Source organism: Bufo gargarizans, chromosome 2 (genome assembly GCF_014858855.1).
Source record: "Bufo gargarizans isolate SCDJY-AF-19 chromosome 2, ASM1485885v1, whole genome shotgun sequence".
Lineage (NCBI taxonomy): Eukaryota > Metazoa > Chordata > Amphibia > Anura > Bufonidae > Bufo > Bufo gargarizans.
The window spans coordinates 265,593,447-265,615,138 of NC_058081.1; positions in this window are offsets into that span (position 1 = coordinate 265,593,447).

Consider the following 21,692-nt stretch of genomic DNA (forward strand, 5'->3'; position numbering starts at 1 on the left):
ATCAGGTGCTGCCACCAATGAATATAACAATGGGGGGGAAGGGGCGCGCCTGTGGCCACTGCCACCAATGATTATAATACTGGGGTGGGAGAGCGCACTGCACCACCAATGATTATAATTAACATGAATATAATACTGAGAAGGGGGGGCTGTGGCCACTGCACCACCACTGCATATTATTAACCCTTAAATACAAGTGTAGGCTACTGCGATCCTCATCAATTAACCACTCAATTGTGTATTGTCCTGAGGAAGAGGGCACTAAATTAAACAACACACAGAGATTCTACTGAAAGACACGAGGTACTGCTGCAGGTAGTCGTACAGGTTTTGCTCCACAATACACTAACTATTACCTGTTAGATACCTGGGGAGTTAACTGAAAGCCGGGTCACATGACTGACACCATGTGTAATCCTGACTGGCTCTCCTGCGGATGAATTTCACAGGCCTGTAGGGAGAGGCAAATGCACAGATGTAATACATTTTAAATAAACGTAAATTAGAAGTTTGTTCCACATCCTATTGTCTAAAGAAAAAAATGTAATCCTTAAAGTCAGAATACCTCTAAGGGTACTTTCACACTAGCGTTAGAAGAATCCGGCAGGCAGTTCTGTTGCTGGAAATGCCTGCTGGATCCGGAAATCCGTATACCAACCGATATCATTTCTTTCTGGATGAGCATCCGTCTGAAAAATGCATTGCAATACCGGATCCGTCTCTATGGTGTCATCCGGAAAAACAGATCCAGTATTTACTTTTTTTCACAGATTTAAAGGTCTGCACATGTGCATATCGGGAAACCGGATCCGTTTTTCTGAAACACTTGGTACCGGATCTGACATTAATACATTTCAATGGAAATTAATGCAAGTGTTCCGAAATTTTGGCCGGAGAAAATACCGTAAAAGGGACTGAAGGGAGGGCATCCTGATGCATGCTAAACAGATTGCTTTCCATTCAGAATGCATTAGGGTAAGGCCTCATGCACACGACCGTTGTGTGCATCCGTAGCCGTTGTGCCGTTTTCAGTTTTTTTTCGCGGACCCATTAACTTTCAATGGGTCAGTGGAAAAATCGTAAAATGCACCGTTTGGCAGCCGCATCCGTGATCCGTGTTTCCTGTCCTATTTTTTTCACGGCCAACGGTTCACGGACCCATTCAAGTCGATGGGTCCGTGAAAAATTACGTATGCACACAAGATTGTCATCTGCGTCCGTGATCCGTGTCCGTTTTTTCCTGTCATTTGAATGGGAAACTTGACTTAGATTTTTTTTTTTCATTTTTCATGTCCGTGGATCCTTCAAAAATCAAGGAAGTCACCCGAAACATGTGACTGCACATAAATTTGCTTTATTTATGTTAGTTTTTGTGAGGGGAAACCACAATCCATCGGCTGCTGAGAAATGATTGACATGCAATGGATTTTAAAGTCGCTCCGCAGGCCGATGTCCTTGAGTACAAAATACCCAAAATGTACATGAAATTTGGCAAATCGCATTCACTTTGCTGGTGCTGTATTGCGCAGCCACTTTTCTGCAGTAAAACCTATGCATAATATGCCCTGTGTGAGTATACCCTTTAGCTTCAGTACTGCTTTCTCTAACAAGGCTGCTTTGTGTTGTTGCACGTTTAGAGCTCACTGATTGTTGTGTGTAAAACAAGGTCTTTCTCTCCTTTTTCCTTCCATCAATGCTCCAGAAAGTTTTTTTCTCTCTATCTCACAATGTCAAGGCTGTATATTTAGTAATTCCAGTTTAACCCCTTCAGGACCCTGCCATATTACACCTTAAGGACCAGGCCATTTGTGCAAATCTGACATGTGTCAATTTACCGTATTTTTCGCCCTATAGGACGCACCGGCCCATAAGACGCACCTAGGTTTTTGGGGAGGAAAATAAGAAAAAAATTATTTTTAACCAAAAGGTGTGCTTTTGGTGGGTTTGGAACTAATGGTGGTCTGTGGGTGGCACTATTACTGGGGATCTGTGAAGGACACTGTTATGGGGGGATCTGTGGATGACGGACACTGTTATGGGGGGGATCTGTGGATGACGGACACTGTTATGGGGGGATCTGTGGATGACTGACACTGTTATGGGGGGATCTGTGGATGACGGACACTGTTATAGGGGGGATCTGTGGATGACGGACACTGTTATGGGGGGATCTGTGGATGACTGACACTGTTATGGGGGGATCTGTGGATGACTGACACTGTTATGGGGGGATCTGTGGATGACGGACACTGTTATGGGGGGATCTGTGGATGACGGACACTGTTATGGGGGGGATCTGTGGATGACTGACACACTGTTACAGGGGGGGATCTGTGGATGGCACTGTTACAGGGGGGGGGATCTGTGGATGGCACTGTTACAGGGGGGGGGGATCTGTGGATGGCACTGTTACAGGGGGGGATCTGTGGATAGCACTGTTACAGGGGGGATCTGTGGATGGCACTGTTACAGGGGGGATCTGTGGGTGGCACTGTTACAGGGGGGATCTGTGGGTGGCACTACATATGTGCCATCCACAGACCCCCCACCCCATAACAGTGCCATCCACAGTCCCCCAGCCCATAACAGTGGCATCCACAGACCCCCCCCCCCCTTAACTGTGCCATCCACAGATCAGCTCGATCATCCAATAGCCGCCCCCCCCCCCCCCGCCGCCGCCGCCTGTATACTAATATTAAATGTCTTATTCAATTAAATTGTATTAGATATGCCCCCTCACTCCTATATTGCTAATCGAACCTTAAATCCTTTTCCTAGGTGCTGTAATGCAGGCCGGGCGGCCGGCGCGTCACTCGCTGACGTCACTTGCCTGCGCCGCCTGCTTCATTCATAAAGTAGGCGGCGCAGGCACGTGACATCAAGGAGTTACGCTGCCGCCCGCCCAGCCTGCATTACAGCACCTAGGAATAGGATTTAAGGTACGATTAGCAATATAGGAGTGAGGGGGCATATATAATACATTTTAATCGAATAAGACATTTAATATTAGTATACCGGAGCGGCGGGGCTATAGTACATTGATTGCACCGCCCCGCCGCTATTCCCGGCCCCCAGCTCCTGCTCCCAGTCCCTCCCCCGGCCCCAGCTCACGCTACATCGCATCCAGCGATGTTAAATTGTCAGCATTCGCCCCATAAGACGCAGGGGCATTTCCCCCCGATTTTTTTTGGGGGAAAAGTGCGTCTTATGGGGCGAAAAATACGGTATGTGGTGATAACTTAAAACGCTTTTAATTATCCAGACCATTCTGAGACTGTTTTCTTGTCAGGTATTGTACTTCATGACAGTGGTAAAATTGAGTAAAAAAAAAAAAAAAATCATTTTTATAAAAAGAAATTAAATAAAATACCAAATTTACCCCAAATTTTTTAAAATTAGCAAATTTCTATTTCTTTACTTTCATAATAGATAGTAATACCTCCAAAAATAGTTTTTACTTTACATTCTCCATATGTCTACTTCATGTTTGGATCATTTTGTGAATGCCATTTTATTTTTGGGACGTTAGAAGGCTTAATAGTTTAGGCTAAGTCTACACGATGACATTTGTCGCGCGACAGATAGGGCGCAACAGTTGTCGCGCGACATTTTGTTGCACCAATGTCGCGCGACAATTTTTATAATGGCAGTCTATAGTGTCGCACTGCAACATGCGACATGTTGCGACTGCGACGCGACAGTCGCAGAAAAATCCATCTTGAATGGATTTTCTGCGACTGTCGCGTCGCAGTCGCGGCATGTCGCATGTTGCAGTGCGACACCATAGACTGCCATTATAAAAATTGTCGCGCGACATTGGTGCAACAAAATGTCGCGCGACAAATGTCGTCGTGTAGACCTAGCCTTAGAAGCAAATCTTGAAATTTCCAAAACCCACTTTTTAAGGACCAGTTTAGGTCTGAAGTCAATTTGTGAGGCTTACATAATAGAAACCACCTAAAAATGACTCCATTTTATAAACTAAACCCCTCAAGGTATTTGAAACTGATTTTACAAACTTTGTTAACCGTTTAGGTGTTCCACAAGAATTAATGGAAAATGGAGATGAAATTTCAGAATTTCACTTTTTGGGCAGATTTTTCATATTATTCCATTTTTTCCAGTTACAAAGCAAGGGTTAACATAACAGCCAAACAAAACTCAATATTTATGGCCCTGATGCTGTAGTTTACAGAAACACCCCATATGTGGTCCTAAACTGCTGTACGGGGGGGGGACACAGTATTGCGCAGAAGGAAAGGAACGCCATATGGTTTTTGGAAGGCAGATTTGCTGGACTGGTTTTTTGACACCATGTCCCATTTGATGCACCCCTAGAGTAGAAACTCCCAAAAAGTTACCCTATTTTGGAAACAACGGGATAAGGTGGCAGTTTTGTCGGAACTATTTTAGGGTACATATAATTTTTGGTTGCTCTATATTACACATTTTGTGAGGCAAGGTAAAAAAAATAGCTGTTTTGGCACAGTTTTTATTTTTTGCTATTTACAACGTTCATCTGACAGGTTAGATCATGTGGTATTTTTATAGAGCAGGTTGTTACAGATGCGACAATACCAAATATGACAACTTTTTTGGGTTGTTTGTTTCAGTTTTACATAATGCGGTTTAAAAAAAATAATGATTTTTTTTTCTGTATGAGATGACTGTTTGATTGGTACTATTTTAGGGTGCATATGACGCTTTCTCTTACATATTTTGTGATATAAGGTGACCAAAAATTGCTTTTTCGATACAGTTTTTATTTTTTTACGGTGTTCACCTGAGGGGTTAGGTCATGTGGTATCTTTATAAAGCAGGTTGTTACGGATGCGGCAATATCTAATATGTATACTTTTTTTTTATTTACTTAAGTTTTACACAAACAAAAAAAATGATGATTTAGTGTCTCCATATTCTGATTTTTATTTTTTTGGGCGATAGTCTTAGGTAGAGGCTCATTTTTTGCGGGATGAGGTGACTGTTAGATTTGTACTATTTTGGGGGGCAAACGCCTTTTTGTTTGCTTGGTGTTGCACTTTTAGTGATGTAAGGTGACAAAAAAATGTTTTTTTTTAGCACAGTTTTTATTTTATTTTTTGACTGTGTTCATCTGAGGGGTTAGGTTATGTGATATTTTTATAGAGCCGGTCAATACAGACACGGCTATACCTAATATGTCTACTTTGTTTTCCCTATTGTACACAATTTTTTTATTTATTTTTTTGGGGAAAAGGATGCTATTTTTATTTATTTTTTCTTGAAACTTGTAAAACTTTATTTTTTCACTTTTTTTTTTGTCCCACTCTGGGATTTCAACTTTTGGGGGTCTGATCCCCTTTACAATGCTTTACAGTATTTCTGTATTGTAAAGCATTGGCTGTAAGTGTATTACCAGTGTAATACACTTACAGCCTGCTTGCCTGTAAGATCCAGGGGGCTGGATCTCACAGACTCTTCCGGAAGGCAGCCATGATGCCTAAGTAAGGCCTCGGGCTGCCTTCCATGCCATCATGTCCCTGTCACAGCAGCGCGGGGACCCGATGCCAGCTCCGATCTCCGCATGGACAGACTATGTGTCGCGGTCAGCTCGGACTGCGGCACATCACCGATGCCGGTGCATGCAGCAGGGGCACCGGCTATCAGTGACTAGTGGACCCCCAGCTGTGGATCGGGCGGGCACAACTCCTGCACCTACCCGATCACCACACCATACATGTATCTGGCTCTGGTCCGTAAGTCATGGGTCCTCTACAGGTAAAGAGTATTTTCACACAGCTTTTTGTTTTGCTGAAAAAAAAACTAATGCGGAATCTGCTTCAGGATTCCTAGTGGTTTTTAGGCCCCATGCACACAGCCATGTCCTTGTCCACAACAAGTGGATCACGGACCTGTTGCATTTAATGGGTCCACTCCACTATGTGGCTTGCACACGGGCAGTATCCATGTTTTGTGGATCCACAGTTTGCACAAACATGATCGTGTGCATATGGCCTTATTCTAAAGTGGTTTTTGGTGTGTTTTTTTATTTGGTTTTAATCCTGCCCATTTTGAAAGTGGAAAAAACAGCATCATCTGAATTAAGGCTACATGCACACAACCGTATGAGTTCTGCAGTCCGGAAATTGCGGATCCGGAAAAAAAAACGGATGTCATCCGTATGCCATCCGTTTTTTTTTGTTACGGATCCATTGTAACAATGTCTAAAACGGACAAGAATAGAACTTGTTCTATATTTTTGGTGGAGCTACGGTATGGACATACTGATGCGGACAGCACACGATGTGCTGTCCGCATTTTTTGCGGACCCATTAAAATAAATGGGTCTGCATCCTATCCACAAAAAAAACTTTACTTACACACGGAAACAAACAACGTTTGTGTGCATGTAGCCTTAACAAGCTGTTTTCCATTTAAATCAATGGATATGATTTTGTAGGTGTTTTCAGTGTGGAATCCGCATCAAAATCCACATTGAAGAAATCCCATGGGGTTTACCCTAAAAGTTTACTCAGGAATTTATTACATGCCAACTCTAAAGTGCTCAGGAGCAGGCTAGCAATAAGCAGTGTAAACCAAGACTGCAGGATGATATACGTCTGCATAGGAACTGCATGCAGTTTTCATCAACATTATTGGCACCCCTGAATATTAAGTACACAAATATCTCCTAAAATGTTTAGAGAAAATGCTTAGATATAAACGCGTATATTTAATAAAGGCACAAGACAAAAAAATAACAAAATGAAAACTTAAGAAAATAAAGATGCTAAATTTACCCTTTTTTTTTTTTCAGTTTGAATGGTTCAAAATCAAAATGAGACTTAAAGGAAATTTAGTCAACAATTTTTTTTCTGCCAGATAAAACCAGATAGCAACAAATATTATATCAGTTTTTATTTTCTGATTACAGATATATTTATTCTATTTCATGAACCTGATAATGATGGCTGCCATCTTGCCTGAGCTATTATTAATAGCATTAAGAAAATTGCTTTACAGCAGCCACATGGGCCATAGATGTGATGGTCTAGAGGAGACCTCATTGACTTATATGAGAACTTGTTCTAGGCATGCTCTGTGACCTGTGCAAGGGTTGTTACCAAAGGTCCAAGATAATCTAAAGAGATCTTAGTGTCCCAGCTTCGGCAGTTCAAAATGTTTTCAAGAAGTTTGCTTCTCATGGAACAGTCTAGGACCTGGTTGAAAGAGGAAACTTGATGAGAGGACCCTATAAAAGGTGGTTCAAAATGTAGCAAAGAAACCACATACCATATTTAATGAACTTCAGGCTGAGATGCAGACATCTGGAGCGAAGGTTTCCGCCTGCACCATGCGCCGCACACTCTACTTTCACGAAGTCTAAAGCCTTATGCACACGATCCCCATTTTTGCAGATCAGAATCGGACTCATTAATTTCAATAGGGCTTTAAAAATGAATCGGTATGTACTTTCCACGGCCCCGCAAAAAAGATAGAACATGTCCTACTTTTGTCTGTTTTGTGAACAGGGATCGGACATTTCTACAGGAGCAAAACAATTCTACGATTTGTGGACCACAAAACTGATATGGTAGTGTGCATGAGGCCTAAGGAGGACCATTTCCTTAAAGAGAACCTGTCCTCATGAAATGCAGTGTTGTCTGCTATAGCAGCATGGTATAGAGCAGGAGGAGCTGAGCATATTAATATGTAGTTTTGTGGGAAAAGATTCAGCAAAACTTGTAATTTATACATTTATGTAAGTCTGCTTTCAAGAGCTCTGTTGTACACAGGGACTGTCATCAGTAATGGATAGCATTCTCTGTTTAAGTGTCTGTACAGATAAGGTTGTTGTCAGTCACTGATGAGTTAGTCTGGTTGTACAATTGAAGTCAGAATAAGCAGGAGACTTAAATGTAGAAAATAAATATTTTTCTGAATCTTTTCCAACAAAAGTCTGCTGAGCTCCTCCTGCTCTTTAACATGCTGCCTTCAGATTACACTGCATTTCCATTAGAATATACATAAAGATAAAACGTAACCTTTAATAATTTTACTATTGGGGTCCATTCACATGTCCGTAAGTGTTTTGCGGATCCTCAAAACATCGGCATTGTGCATTCGGCAATTTGTGGACCGCATATCGCCGGCACTATAATAGAAAATGCCTAATCTTGTCTGCAATTGCGGACAAGAATAGAACATGTTCTATTTTTTTGCGGAAACGGAAGCACGGATCTGCAAATACGCATGCGGACAGCACATTCTGGCCCCATTGAACATGAATGGGTCTGCATCTGTTCCGCAAAATTGCGGAATGGATGCGGACCCATTTTGCGGACGTGTGAATGCAAAAGATATCCTTCAAAATGAAAACAAATTAAATTATTAAAGTTAAAGGGGTTCTGCACTGGATAGATCACCAGCATATGATCGACGGGGGCCCGACACCCAGGACTCTCGCCGATCAGCTGTTTGAGAAGGCAGCGGTGCGGCCTTCTCACTGTTTACCGCCGGCCCAGTGACACCACGACTAGTATCAACTAGCGTGGGTGGGGCTAAGATCCATTCAAGTGAACAGAGCTTAGCCCTGCCCACGCTAGTTGGGACATCACTCGGACAGCGTTAAATAGCGAGAAGGCCGCGCCGCTGCCTTCTCAAACAGCAGATCGGCGGGGGTCCCGGGTGTCAGACCCCCGCCGTTCAGATGCTGATGATCTATCCAGAGGATAGATCATCAGTTAAAACAAAGTGCAGAACCCCTTTAAGCAAAAAGCATAGCATAGATGTGGTTGGCAATAACAAAGTTTGTTGCAAAACGACCGCCAGGCGAACCGCAAGGCCATCTCTAGTGACAGGTTCCCTTTAGAGAAATACTTAAAAAAGAGCAGCTAAACCGTCAAAGATTACTTAGACAAACCGCAATAGACAGATCAAACGAAAGTACAGTTTTCTGACGATACATACCAGCATTATATTTATAGATGACGAAATGAAGCCTGTAAAGACAAGTGTACCCTACCTGCAGTGAAGCATGGTGAAGGATCCATAATATTGTGGTGCTGCCTCTGAGACTGGAGGCTTTGAATGTGTTTTAGCAACAGCAAAATTTCAAATGTGAGTCAAAATGGGTCCTACAGCTACACATAAGTACACAAGAATGGTTAAGAAGGAAAAATTGACTATTTTAAACTGACCAGCAATGAGTCATGATCTCAATCCCAATTGAAAATCGTTGGAGAATGCTGAAATCTATTAGGAAAAGGAACCTTGCAAAGATTTAGGATCTTGAAAGAAGTGCAGTGGAAAAAACTACCAGCAGACAGATTCCGAAAGCTCTACAAAAAAACCTTGGAGGCCGGTATTGTTGCCAAAGGTTATGTCACCAAGAATAAGAGAAGAATGTCTTTAATCCTGTCCAAGCCATTATGTTTATGACTACATATATGTTCTGTTTGTTGAATGTATTGGAACATGCTATTAAAATATTCTAATGATACAAAATTAGTACATCATACTTATTTCTGAAGGTTGATAATAATGGCCCCAACTGTACAAAAATGATATTCGATTTTAAACTTTACTGTAAAAATAGGGAGTTTTGAAGCCAGCCTCCTGAGAATATACACTAAGGATACTTTCACACTAGCGTTAAAGTTTTCCGGTATTAAGTTCTGTCACAGCGGCACAATACCGGAAAAAAACTCTTCAGCTTTATCCTAATGCAATCTGAATGGAGAGCAATCCATTCATTATGCATCAGGATTTCTTCAGTTCAGTCGCTCTTACGGTATTTGGCCATAGAAAATACTGCAGCATGCTGCAGTATTTTCCACAGCCAAAATTCCGGTACACTTGAAATGTATTAATGCCGGATCCAGTACCAATTGTTTCGGAAAAATGGATCCGGTTTCCCGACCTTTGAAAATGGGTTAAAGATAAATACGGAATACGTTTTTCCAGATGACACGGAAGAGACGGATCCGGTATTTCAATGCATTTGTCACCCGGAAACAAATGCTATCCGTTTGCAAACGGATTTCTGGATCCAGCGGGCAGTTCTGGCAACGGAACTGCCTGCCAGAATCCTCTAACGCAAGTGTAAAATTACCCTAAATATACTATTCCCCTCAAAATTACATTTCTTTGAATTCTCATTTTGTGATTGTATCATGCTCCATTCTCATCAGTTCTGATGCCATGTTTTCCCTTCTGCATACCACATGGCCGTGAAGAAGGTCTAAGGTTAGACCGAAAGACTAGCCACGGCCTATGATCTTGTCTGTTATGGAGTGCCTGTAATAAAACAAAGCATAATTTATGAGTGCTGTGGTATTCATACACATTTCCTTACAAGGATCCCTTTTACCGCTGAGCACCACATCATATCCTGGGGTGCTGACTAATCGCTTCTAATTCTAAGGCGCAAATGCAATCTGGTTGATCCCATTTCTGTAAAAGTATGCCTGGTGTGTGAAGCAGTGGCGTACATACCAGGGTCGCAGTTGCGACCGGGCCCGGCCGCCTGTGGACCCCCCCCCCCAGGCCGATGGCAGGGCTCCCGCTGTACTCACATGTAATGGAGCGCTCTGGTGGGGCCCGGCATGAAGTACAGTGGCAATTTCGGGCCCCATCAGAGCGCTCCATGCCACTATTACATGTATAATATGGGGGGGGGGGGGGGGGGAGCACTCACACACACACGGCCGGCAGTTCCGTTTCTATAGTGAAGCAGGGAAACCTCTCTGCTCCCTGCTTCACTGATCTTCAGAGCTCAGGAGCTCCCCCTGCTGGCCCCAGATCGCGCTGCTGCCTGTGGGAGGAGACCTAAAAACCCGGCAATCTGCCTACTCTCATCAGGGAAAAAGGTAAGTATGGAAGAATTATTTTTTCTAACGCTGCAGACTGGGGGCAAAGGGGCAAAGGGGCAGAGGGGGATGGTTGATGGGAACAACTAGAGTGAGGGGGCACAAAAGTTGGCATCTCTACTGAGGGGCACCTAATCTGCCATAACTAATTTGAGGGGGCACCTAATGTGGCATAACTACTGTGAGGGGCTCATATAAAGGCATAACTATGAGGGGGCACATATGAAGGCATAACTACTGTGACGGGGCATGTAATCTGGCATAACTAATGTGAGGGGCACATATGTGGGCATATCTAATGTGAGGGGCACATAATCTGGCATAACCACTCTGAGGGGACACATATCTGGGCAAATTTACTTTGAGGGTGCACATAACTGGGCATAAATACTGTGAAGGGGCACATAATCTGGCATTATTACTGTGAGAGGACACGTAATCTGGCATAACCACTCTGAGGGGGCACATATGTGGGCATATTTACTTTGAGGGGGCACATAACTGGGCATAAATACTGTGAGGGGCACATAATCTGGCATTACTACTGTAAGGGGCATATAATCTGGCGTTACTAGGTGAGGGGCACATAGTCTGGCATTACTACTGTGAGGGGGCACATAATCTGGCATTACTACTGTAAGGGGACACATATTTGGCATAACTACTATGAGGGGGGCACATATCTGGGCATAATTACTGTGACGGGAACAAAGGTGGGCATAACTACCGTGAGGGGCCACAAGGTGGGCATTAGTACCGTGTGGTTGCACTTAGGGGAAATGTCCTAGATTACCCTGCTACACATTGGCATGGCTCAGTCTTACAGGCCAGCTGGTGATTTCACAAGGGCAGTCACCATCCCTTCCTTATGTGATTATTCTTTTTTTCTCACCACAGGGACTCTGGATCCAGCGGACATCACGCCGACGCCAGTGACACCCTGGATGAGGTAGGACCAGATTTTATTAGGACTGGGTGAGTGTAGCCATGCATTGGGCTTAGGGCTCTTTAACACAAGCGGATCCCGTGCGAGGAATCCGCTGCGTAAATGAGAGCCAAGCCCCGTTCCGGACAGCAGAGACACAGAGCATTAACATGACTGATAACGAGCCGTGCCTCTCTGTGATCTCTTTACTACAAAATCACAGAGACATAAAGTTGTCACCGTGATTTTGTAGTAAAAAGATCACAGTCAATCATGTTACTGCTCCGTGTCTCTGCTGTCCAGAATGGGGCTTGGCACTCAGTCACGCAGCAGATCACCCGCACGGAAAGAGCCCTTAGTAAGAAAATCTGCCGGTTCTTTGCAAAAATGTTTGCACTGTGGCCCATAACACTATAGTTACACCACTGGTAGGGGAGGTAGTGGGGGGGGGGGGCTAGGAGGCAGGTTGGGGGGGGCGACGGGGAGGGGGCCCCATAGATCAGTTTTGCACCGGGGCCCCATGGATTGTGTGTACGCCACTGGTGTGAAGGGTTAAATAGAATTAGCTGTATGATCTGTATGAAGGACAGGAGGTTGGGTGACTTCATATTAGAGGGTGACTATATTTCCATTGACCTTCTGTCTGTATAAGGAACTGTTCCTAGTCAGCATTATTGTAATGAGAGCTGCAGCTGTTCTTGTATGTATGGGTGGATGTATAAAAGGCCTGTATGGTCAGGAATAAACATTGCATGTGTCACCGATAGTTCTCCAGGCGCCTGTCTTCGGGGTATCAAGGTGCATTGAGAAGGAAAAAACACTTTGTGTGGATTTGTGCTTTTTTTTAAAGTCGCACTTTTATAAATAGGACAAGAGTTATCCACTCTGAAATTCTGTCCTGAATCTTTAGGTGGCACTGCGGTGCTCAAAAAGTCGCAAATATAGCGACTTTTTCAAAGCCAGAATTTTGCTGTGCAAGGCTTGATAAATTCCCCCCACCCCATGTGTTTTCAGCTCCATGTTCTGCTCCCATATACTGGTTTTCTTCCTCAGTTGTCACATATGAGGAGATAACATTTTTCAATCTTGTTCTAGATAGTACAGGATACAGGCTTTGCTATGACAAGTCATGTGTGTTCTAAAAAGGGTAAAGTATTTAGAGTTTACATTCTTAGAATTAAAGGCATATTGCTCAGCGCAAGTATGCATATCTGGACTCTTGTTGCTTAATTTGCAAGTAGTTTTCAAGTCTTTCTATTCCCTACAGTATGTTGTATGAATGCATCTATTGTCCTAATTATTCATCCACTTACAATGACGTGTCTTGAGGATGTTGCTTTTAGATGCATTGTCCATTTTCTATTGTAGCAGCGTTAACAATTATGCCATTATTCATCACTTTGCTCGTACGATTGACATGTTATAGGACAGGGATCAGCAACCTCCGGCACTCCAGCTGTTCTGAAACTACAACTCCCAGAATCCTACTTTCACTTTTGTGGGAGTTACAAAAACAGCCAAGTTGTGTGTGCATGCTGGAAGTTGTAGTTTTTACAGCAGCTGGAGTGCTGAAGGTTGCCGATCCCTGTCATAGGATGTTGTGTATATATAACCTGATGGACATGAAGTATCTTAATGTTTACACATACACTTTGGAGGTTATGGCTTATACAAATATGAAGTGAGATTACTTGATCTTGTACAGTTGGTGTAATATAAATCTACATAGAGCATGGATATTTATATAGTGAGTGTATTTCTATAAATAAAAAAAATTGCCATTTTTGTTTTCCTTCTTTTTCCATATTATTGGATTGATATTTCTTATGATATTTAAGATAATACATTCTTATTAACGTGGTTATGCCATGAATTAACCCCTTCAGGACATTCGCCATACATGTATGGCGGAAGTCCATTCTTTAAAAATGGTGCCCACACCTGAGGCAGTGAGCACCATAGCTGAACGGCTCCCCTGTGCAACGATCTGGGGAGCCTTTAGTTCTTTGTGGTAGCCTCGGTCCCTCTGAAGTATCCGAGGCTATCACAGCAATAGTTCCTATGTAGCCTTGCAGGTAGCAGGGATCCATAGGAACACAGCATAACTCCTTTAAGCTGCGATGGTAATTCATGTTATTTTTTTTAAGAAGAAAGATGGGGCTTTTTTCTTTAGCCTATATAGTGCAAGATAGGCCATTATTAAAGAATAAGCTAGAGGCTGTTTTGTATGCCTTGTGTATACCTGTTTTGTTTGATGTGTAATTTGTGGATTGTTAGTCATCTTGATTCCTTCTCCTGTCGGATATGATTTTCCTAACAAATCCTAAATTCCCAATCATGGCTGGCTTTGCTGAGACAGAGGGGCGGAGTGTCACCAGGCAGCTGCATGCAAGCATTATATCACCAATCACAGTGGCAAGCATCAGATGGAGTGACGTAAACTACGCTGACACTGGACTTTAGAGCAGTGTAAATGCATCTCTATTTAGTAGTCTCCAGGGCAAGTCGGATTTGGCAAATGCCAGAAGAACCTAACATGCATGACTGCATTGTGTGAACTGTAAAGTTTGGTGTAGGAGGGATAATGCTATGAGGTTTTTCAGGGACTGTCCTATGTCCATTAGTTCAAGTCTATAGAAATCTTAATGCTGCAGCATACCAAGACATTTTGAACAATTTTATACTTCCAACTTTGTGAAAACAGTTCGGGGAAGACCCTTTTGCTCCAGCATGATTTTGGACCAGTGCATAAAGGAATGGTTGGGTGAGTTGGTGTGGAGGAACTTGACTGGCACACACAGAGCCCTGACCTTAACCCCATTAAACACCTTTGTTATGAACTAGAACGGAGATTGTTATCCAGGCCTTCTGGTCCAACATCAGACACTCTTCTGGGTGAATGGGCAAAAATTCCCACAGACACACTCCAAAAATGTGTACAAAGGGTTCTTAAGAGTTAAAGCTGTTTTACCTACAAAGGTGGGACCATCTACATATTAATGCCTTTGGATTTAGAATGGGATATTATAAAGGCTCTTGTAGGTATAATGTTTAGTAGTCCCAATGCTTTTGTCCTTAACCACCTCCGGACCGCCTAACGCAGATGTGCGGTCCGGAGGTGGCAGGGCTGCGCACAGTCACGCATATACACGTCATCTCGCGAGACGCGAGATGACGCGAGTATGCGCCCGCGCGTGCGCAGTTCGCGCCGGCATTTCATCGAGAGGTATTTCGTCAGCAACCTGCCAGCCAATGATCGTGGCTGGCATGTGCAAACTGTCACTTTTTTTTTTCACTGTTATTGACCGTTAGGTTTTAGGTATAGTTTAGGTCCCTTGGTTAGGTAGTTAGCGATCAGTTAGCGCCCAGCCCACCGCACCGCAGTCCGTTATTCGCTGATTAGCGTATCGCTAATCAGCATTTGTACTTTTATAGTATCTGGAAGTGATCAAAACTGATCACGGTCAGATCTATAATAGTACTAGTGTCACTTTAGTTCGCCCTCCACCCAAAACGCAGTGTTTGCCCGATCAGGCCTGATCGGTCGGCCACACGTGCGTTCGCCCACACCCGCCCCACCGCAGTGACAAAAAAATTTTTTTTTTTGATCACTGCACATTCACTTTACACGCACTGCGGCGATAAAAAAAATCAGTTTTGATATTTTTTATGAACCGCAGCGGCCTCCGGTACTTCGCTAGCCTCCCCTTTGTAAGACAGGCTTGCTTTTTTTTTCTTGGGTAGTCTCAGGGAATACCCCTAAATTTAGTTGCCCACATGTCTAACAGGGGGTATTCTTCTGAAGAGGCCTACAGGCTTCTGACCCAGTTGGATGAGGAGTGGGAACCCTCATCTGATGAATCCAGCGGGTCAGAATACGAACCTGTAGAAAGCAGTGGCTCTCTGACCCAAAGTTCGGACGAGGAGGCTGAGGTCCCTGATACCACCAGGCGTACCCGGCCCCGTGTCGCTAGACCGCAGGTTGCGCAGGATCCGCTTCAAGAGCAGCAGAGTGGGGCTGGTGCTGTCGGATTATGTGGTGAGGCATTCACCAGCAGCCCAGCCCTCCCTGGACCTAGTACCAGCACTGCCGTACAACCTGGTGAAGTAGCGAGCACCAGAAGGGCAGTTGAAGCTGGTACGGTGGCACGTGCAGTAGTGACCCCGTCGCAGCCACCGCAAAGACGTGCCCGTAGAGCCCCTAGAATCCCAGAGGTGCTGGCAAACCCTGATTGGCAGTCCCCAACTTCAGCCGCACCTGTAGTTTTCCCTTTCACTGCCCAGTCTGGAGTTCGGGTTGAGACGGCTCAGATCGGTTCGGCCCTGGGATTTTTTGAGCTGTTCTTGACTGCGGAGCTTTTAGACATAGTTGTGGCCGAAACAGGTATGCCACACAATTTATCACCGCTAACCCGGGAAGCTTTTATGCCCAGCCTTTCCGGTGGAAACCAGTCTAAGTTTCCGAACTTAAAACTTTTCTGGGCCTCCTCCTCAACATGGGCCTGACAAAAAAGCATGAATTGCGGTCATATTGGTCCACGAACCCGATTCATCACATGCCCATGTTCTCTGCTGCCATGTCCAGGGCACGTTTTGAGGCCATCCTGCGGTTCCTGCACTTTAGTGACAACACCGCCTCCCGTCCCAGGGGCCACCCTGCTTTTGACCGGCTCCACAAAATTCGGCCCCTCATAGACCATTTCAACCAGAAATTTGCAGATATTTATACCCCAGAGCAAAACATCTGCATAGACGAGTCCCTGATACATTTTACCGGGCGCCTTGGCTTCAAACAATACATCCCAAGCAAGCGCGCCCGGTATGGGGTCAAATTGTATAAGCTCTGTGAAAGGGCCACAGGCTATACCCACAAATTTCGGGTCTATGAGGGAAAAGATCAGACCCTGGAGCCGGTCGGTTGCCCTGACTACCTGGGGAGCAGTGGGAAGACAGTTTGGGACTTGGTGTCACCCTTATTCGGCAAGGGGTACCATCTTTATGTGGACAATTTTTACACAAGTGTGGCCCTCTTTAGGCATTTGTTTCTAGAACGGATTGGCGCCTGTGGTACCGCGCAAACTAGTCGCGCGGGCTTCCCCCAACGGCTCGTTACCACCCGTCTTGCAAGGGGGCAGAGGTCCGCACTGTGTAACGAAGAACTGCTCGCGGTGAAATGGAGAGACAAGCGTGACGTTTACATGCTCTCCGTCCTCCATTCACGCAGACACGACAATACAAATTGAGCGAGCAACCCGTGTCATTGAAAAGCCCCTCTCAGTCCACGACTATAACCTCCACATGGGAGGGGTCGACTTCAATGACCAGATGTTGTCTCCGTATTTAGTTTCCCGACGCACCAGACGCTGGTATAAGAAGGTGTCTGTATATTTAATTCAATTGGCTCTGTACAATAGTTTTGTTCTCTACAGTAAGGCTGGGAGAACTGGATCCTTCCTCAAATTTCAGGAAGAGATCATCGAGAACCTCCTGTATCCAGGAGGTTCCGTGGCCCCAACCACCAGTGTAGTTAGCCGTCTACACGAGCGACATTTCCCCAATGTCGTTCCTGGTACCTCAACCCAACAGTCACCCCGAAAAAGATGTCGTGTCTGTAGCAGGAGTGGAATAAGGCGTGACACCCGCTATTTCTGTCCTGACTGTCCAGACCACCCTGCCCTATGCTTTGGAGAGTGTTTCCGGAAGTACCACTCACAGGTACACTATTAGCATAGGGATCATCTCACCAGGACAGGCACACAGGGCTATTAGGGCCCATTCACTCACTGCTGCTGCAAACGTCTCCTTTCACATGGGACAAAGTGCATAACGCACTTCGCCACATCTTTGGGCGATTTGCGCTTTGCACATTGACCCATGGGGAAGGAGAGGTTTGTTCTATAAAGGTAAAAAAAAAAAAAAAAAAAAAAAAAAAAAAAAACACACCAGTAAGCAAACACGTTAATGTTCAGTTAAAAAAGTTAAAGTTACATGTTCTGTTGCAAAGTTAATAAAATTATTGCGTTGCGGCCTGGTTTTTTCTTTTTTTTTTTTTTTTTTCTTTTTTTACCTTCCAGGTGGACCAACCGATTGACTAGCTGCAGCACCGATGTGCATTCTGACATAAGCATTGCGCTGCTGTCAGATTACACGCAAGTCGGTGTATGCGGCGCTGCAAAACGGGATTTTCTCCTCTGCAGTGACAGATACGTTTGCCGAGGCATACGAGCTGAGGAGGAGGCGGCGTTCCTATGCTTTGGCAAGCACTTTGTATATATATATAAAAAAAAAAAAAAAAAATCCCGGCAATGATTTATTCATCCACATCGATTGATGTGAATGGAGAAATCTGGTTTGCCAGGGCATACGAGCTAAGTGGGTATGGATGTAGGGGGGAGCTCCTATGTCCTGGCAGACGCCTTTCCCCTCCATTTTTTTTTTTTGGCAGAGATTTTTTCATCCACATTGATCGATGCGAATGAAGAAATCTGTGCCGTTCATTTTTTTCTTTCAGCCCAGAGGCTGAACGGAAAAAAAAATCTCATTACCTGTATGCTCAATATAAGGAGAATAGCAGAAACTCCTAATGCTGGCCATACATGTAATGATTGCGGAGACCCTCAAATGCCAGGGCAGTACAAACACCCCACAACTGACCCCATTTTGGAAAGAAGACACCCCAAGGTATTTGCTGAGGGGCATATTGAGTCCATGAAAGATTTAAATTTTTGTCCTAAGTTAGCGGAAAGTGAGACTTTGTGAGAAAAAAAAAAAAATCAATTTCCGCTAACTTATGCAAAAAAAAAATAATTCTATGAACTTGCCAGGCCCCTCATTGGATACCTTGGGGTGTCTTCTTTCCAAAGTGGGGTCACATGTGGGGTATTTATACTGCCCTGGCTTTTTAGGGGCCCTAAAGCGTGAGAAGAAGTCTGGGATCCAAATGTCTAAAAATGCCCTCCTAAAAGGAATTTGGGCCCCTTTGCGCATCTAGGCTGCAAAAAAGTGTCACACATCTGGTATCGCCGTACTCAGGAGAAGTTGGGGAATGTGTTTTGGGGTGTCATTTTACATATACCCATGCTGGGTGAGAAAAATATCTTGGTCAAATGCCAACTTTGTATAAAAAAATGGGAAAAGTTGTCTTTTGCCAAGATATTTTTCTCACCCAGCATGGGTATATGTAAAATGGCACCCCAAAACACATTCCCCAACTTCTCCTGAGTACGGCGATACCAGATGTGTCACACTTTTTTGCTGCCAAGGTGGGCAAAGGGGCACATATTCCAAAGTGCACCTTTCGGATTTCACCGGTCATTTTTTACAGATTTTGATTGCAAAGTACTTCTCACACATATGGGCCCCTAAATTGCCAGGGCAGTATAACTACGCCACAAGTGACCCCATTTTGGAAAGAAGACACCCCAAGGTATTCCGTGAGGGGCATGGCGAGTTCCTAGAATTTTTTATTTTTTGTCGCAAGTTAGGGGAATATGAGACTTTGTAAGGAAAAAAGAGAAAAAAAAAAATCATCATATTCCGCTAACTTGTGACAAAAAATAAAAAATTCTAGGAACTCGCCATGCCCCTCACGGAATACCTTGGGGTGTCTTCTTTCCAAAATGGGGTCACTTGTGGCGTAGTTATACTGCCCTGGCAATTTAGGGGCCCATATGTGTGAGAAGTACTTTGCAATCAAAATCTGTAAAAAATGACCGGTGAAATCCGAAAGGTGCACTTTGGAATATGTGCCCCTTTGCCCACCTTGGCAGCAAAAAAGTGTGACACATCTGGTATCGCCGTACTCAGGAGAAGTTGGGGAATGTGTTTTGGGGTGCCATTTTACATATACCCATGCTGGGTGAGAAAAATATCTTGGCAAAAGACAACTTTTCCCATTTTTTTATACAAAGTTGGCATTTGACCAAGATATTTTTCTCACCCAGCATGGGTATATGTAAAATGACACCCCAAAACACATTCCCCAACTTCTCCTGAGTACGGCGATACCAGATGTGTCACACTTTTTTGCTGCCAAGGTGGGCAAAGGGGCACATATTCCAAAGTGCACCTTTTGGATTTCGCAGGCCATTTTTTACACATTTTGATTGCAAAGTTCTTCTCACACATTTGGGCCCCTAAATTGCCAGGGCAGTATAACTACCCCACAAGTGACCCCATTTTTGAAAGAAGACACCCCAAGGTATTCCGTGAGGGGCATGGTGAGTTCCTAGAATTTTTTATTTTTTGTCGCAAGTTAGTGGAATATGAGACTTTGTAAGAAAAAATAAAAAAAATAAAATCATCATCATTTTCCGCTAACTTGTGACAAAAAATAAAAAGTTCTATGAACTCACTATGCCCATCAGCGAATACCTTAGGGTGTCTACTTTCCGAAATGGGGTCATTTGTGGGGGTTTTCTACTGTTTGGGCATTGTAGAACCTCAGGAATCATGACAGGTGCTCAGAAAGTCAGAGCTGTTTCAAAAAGCGGAAATTCACATTTTTGTACCATAGTTTGTAAATGCTATAACTTTTACCCAAACCATTTTTTTTTTTTTTGCCCAAACATTTTTTTTTTTATCAAAGACATGTAGAACAATAAATTTGGCGAAAAATTTATATATGGATGTCGTTTTTTTTGCAAAATTTTACAGCTGAAAGTGAAAAATGTCATTTTTTTGCAAAAAAATCGTTACATTTTGATTAATAACAAAAAAAGTAAAAATGCCAGCAGCAATGAAATACCACCAAATGAAAGCTCTATTAGTGAGAAGAAAAATTCATTTGTATGGTGAGTTGCATGACCGAGCGATAAACGGTGAAAGTAGTGTAGTGCCGAAGTGTAAAAAGTGCTCTGGTCATGAAGGGGGTTTCACCTAGCGGGGCTGAAGTGGTTAAAGTGTATCTATAAGACTATAGTTCCTTGACTTGTGTGCATTTCTTTTAATGTACCATCTCCAAAGAACCTTTCTTCCTTACACTATAGGTGGACAAAGACATTTCAGGATTATAAAACCTGTCGTTGAAAAGACATTGTTCTGACAAGCAATGAAAATATTCCCTAAATATATTGAGTCAAGCAAAAAGGGGGTCAAAGAAGGAATGTCGCCTTTCTCAAGCTACAAATAAGATATTTTATAAAGTGAACATAACTGTAATACATCTTTGTATCACTTCAGGAATGGAGAATGATAAATTATCTATATACTAAATGCTCACTACATTTTTAATTAGGTAGATAGAGGAAAAACACTTGCATCAGATTCCTTTAACCCCTTATGGACCGGGCTCATTTTCACCCTAAGGACCAGGCCATTTTTTGCAAATCTGAGCAGTGTCACTTTGTGTGAATAACTTTAAAACGCTTTTAATTATCCAGGCCATTCTGAGATAGTTTTTTCATAACATATTGTACTTCATAACACTGATAAAATGGAGTAAAAAAATAAATCATTTTTAGTTATAAAAAAAAAAAAATTTGGAAAAATTTGCAAATTTCCAAGTTTCAATTTCTCTACTTCTATAATACATGGTAATATTGCCAAAAATAGTTATTAGTTTACATTCCCCATATGTCTACTTCATGTTTGGATCATTTTAGGAATGCCATTTTATTTTTTAGGGATGTTACAAGGCTTAGAAGTTTAGAAGCAAATCTTGAAATTTTTCTAAAATTTTCCAAAACCCACTTTTTAAGGACCAGTTCAGGTCTGAAGTCACTTTGTGAGGCTTACATAATAGAAACCACCCAAAAATGACCCCATTTTAGAAAACACCCCTCAAGGTATTCAAAACTGATTTTACAAACTCTGTTACCCGTTTAGGTGTTCCACAAGAGTTCTTGGCAAAAAGAGATGACATTTCAGAATTTCAATTTTTTGGCAAATTTGTCATTTTAATCCATTTTTTTCAAGTA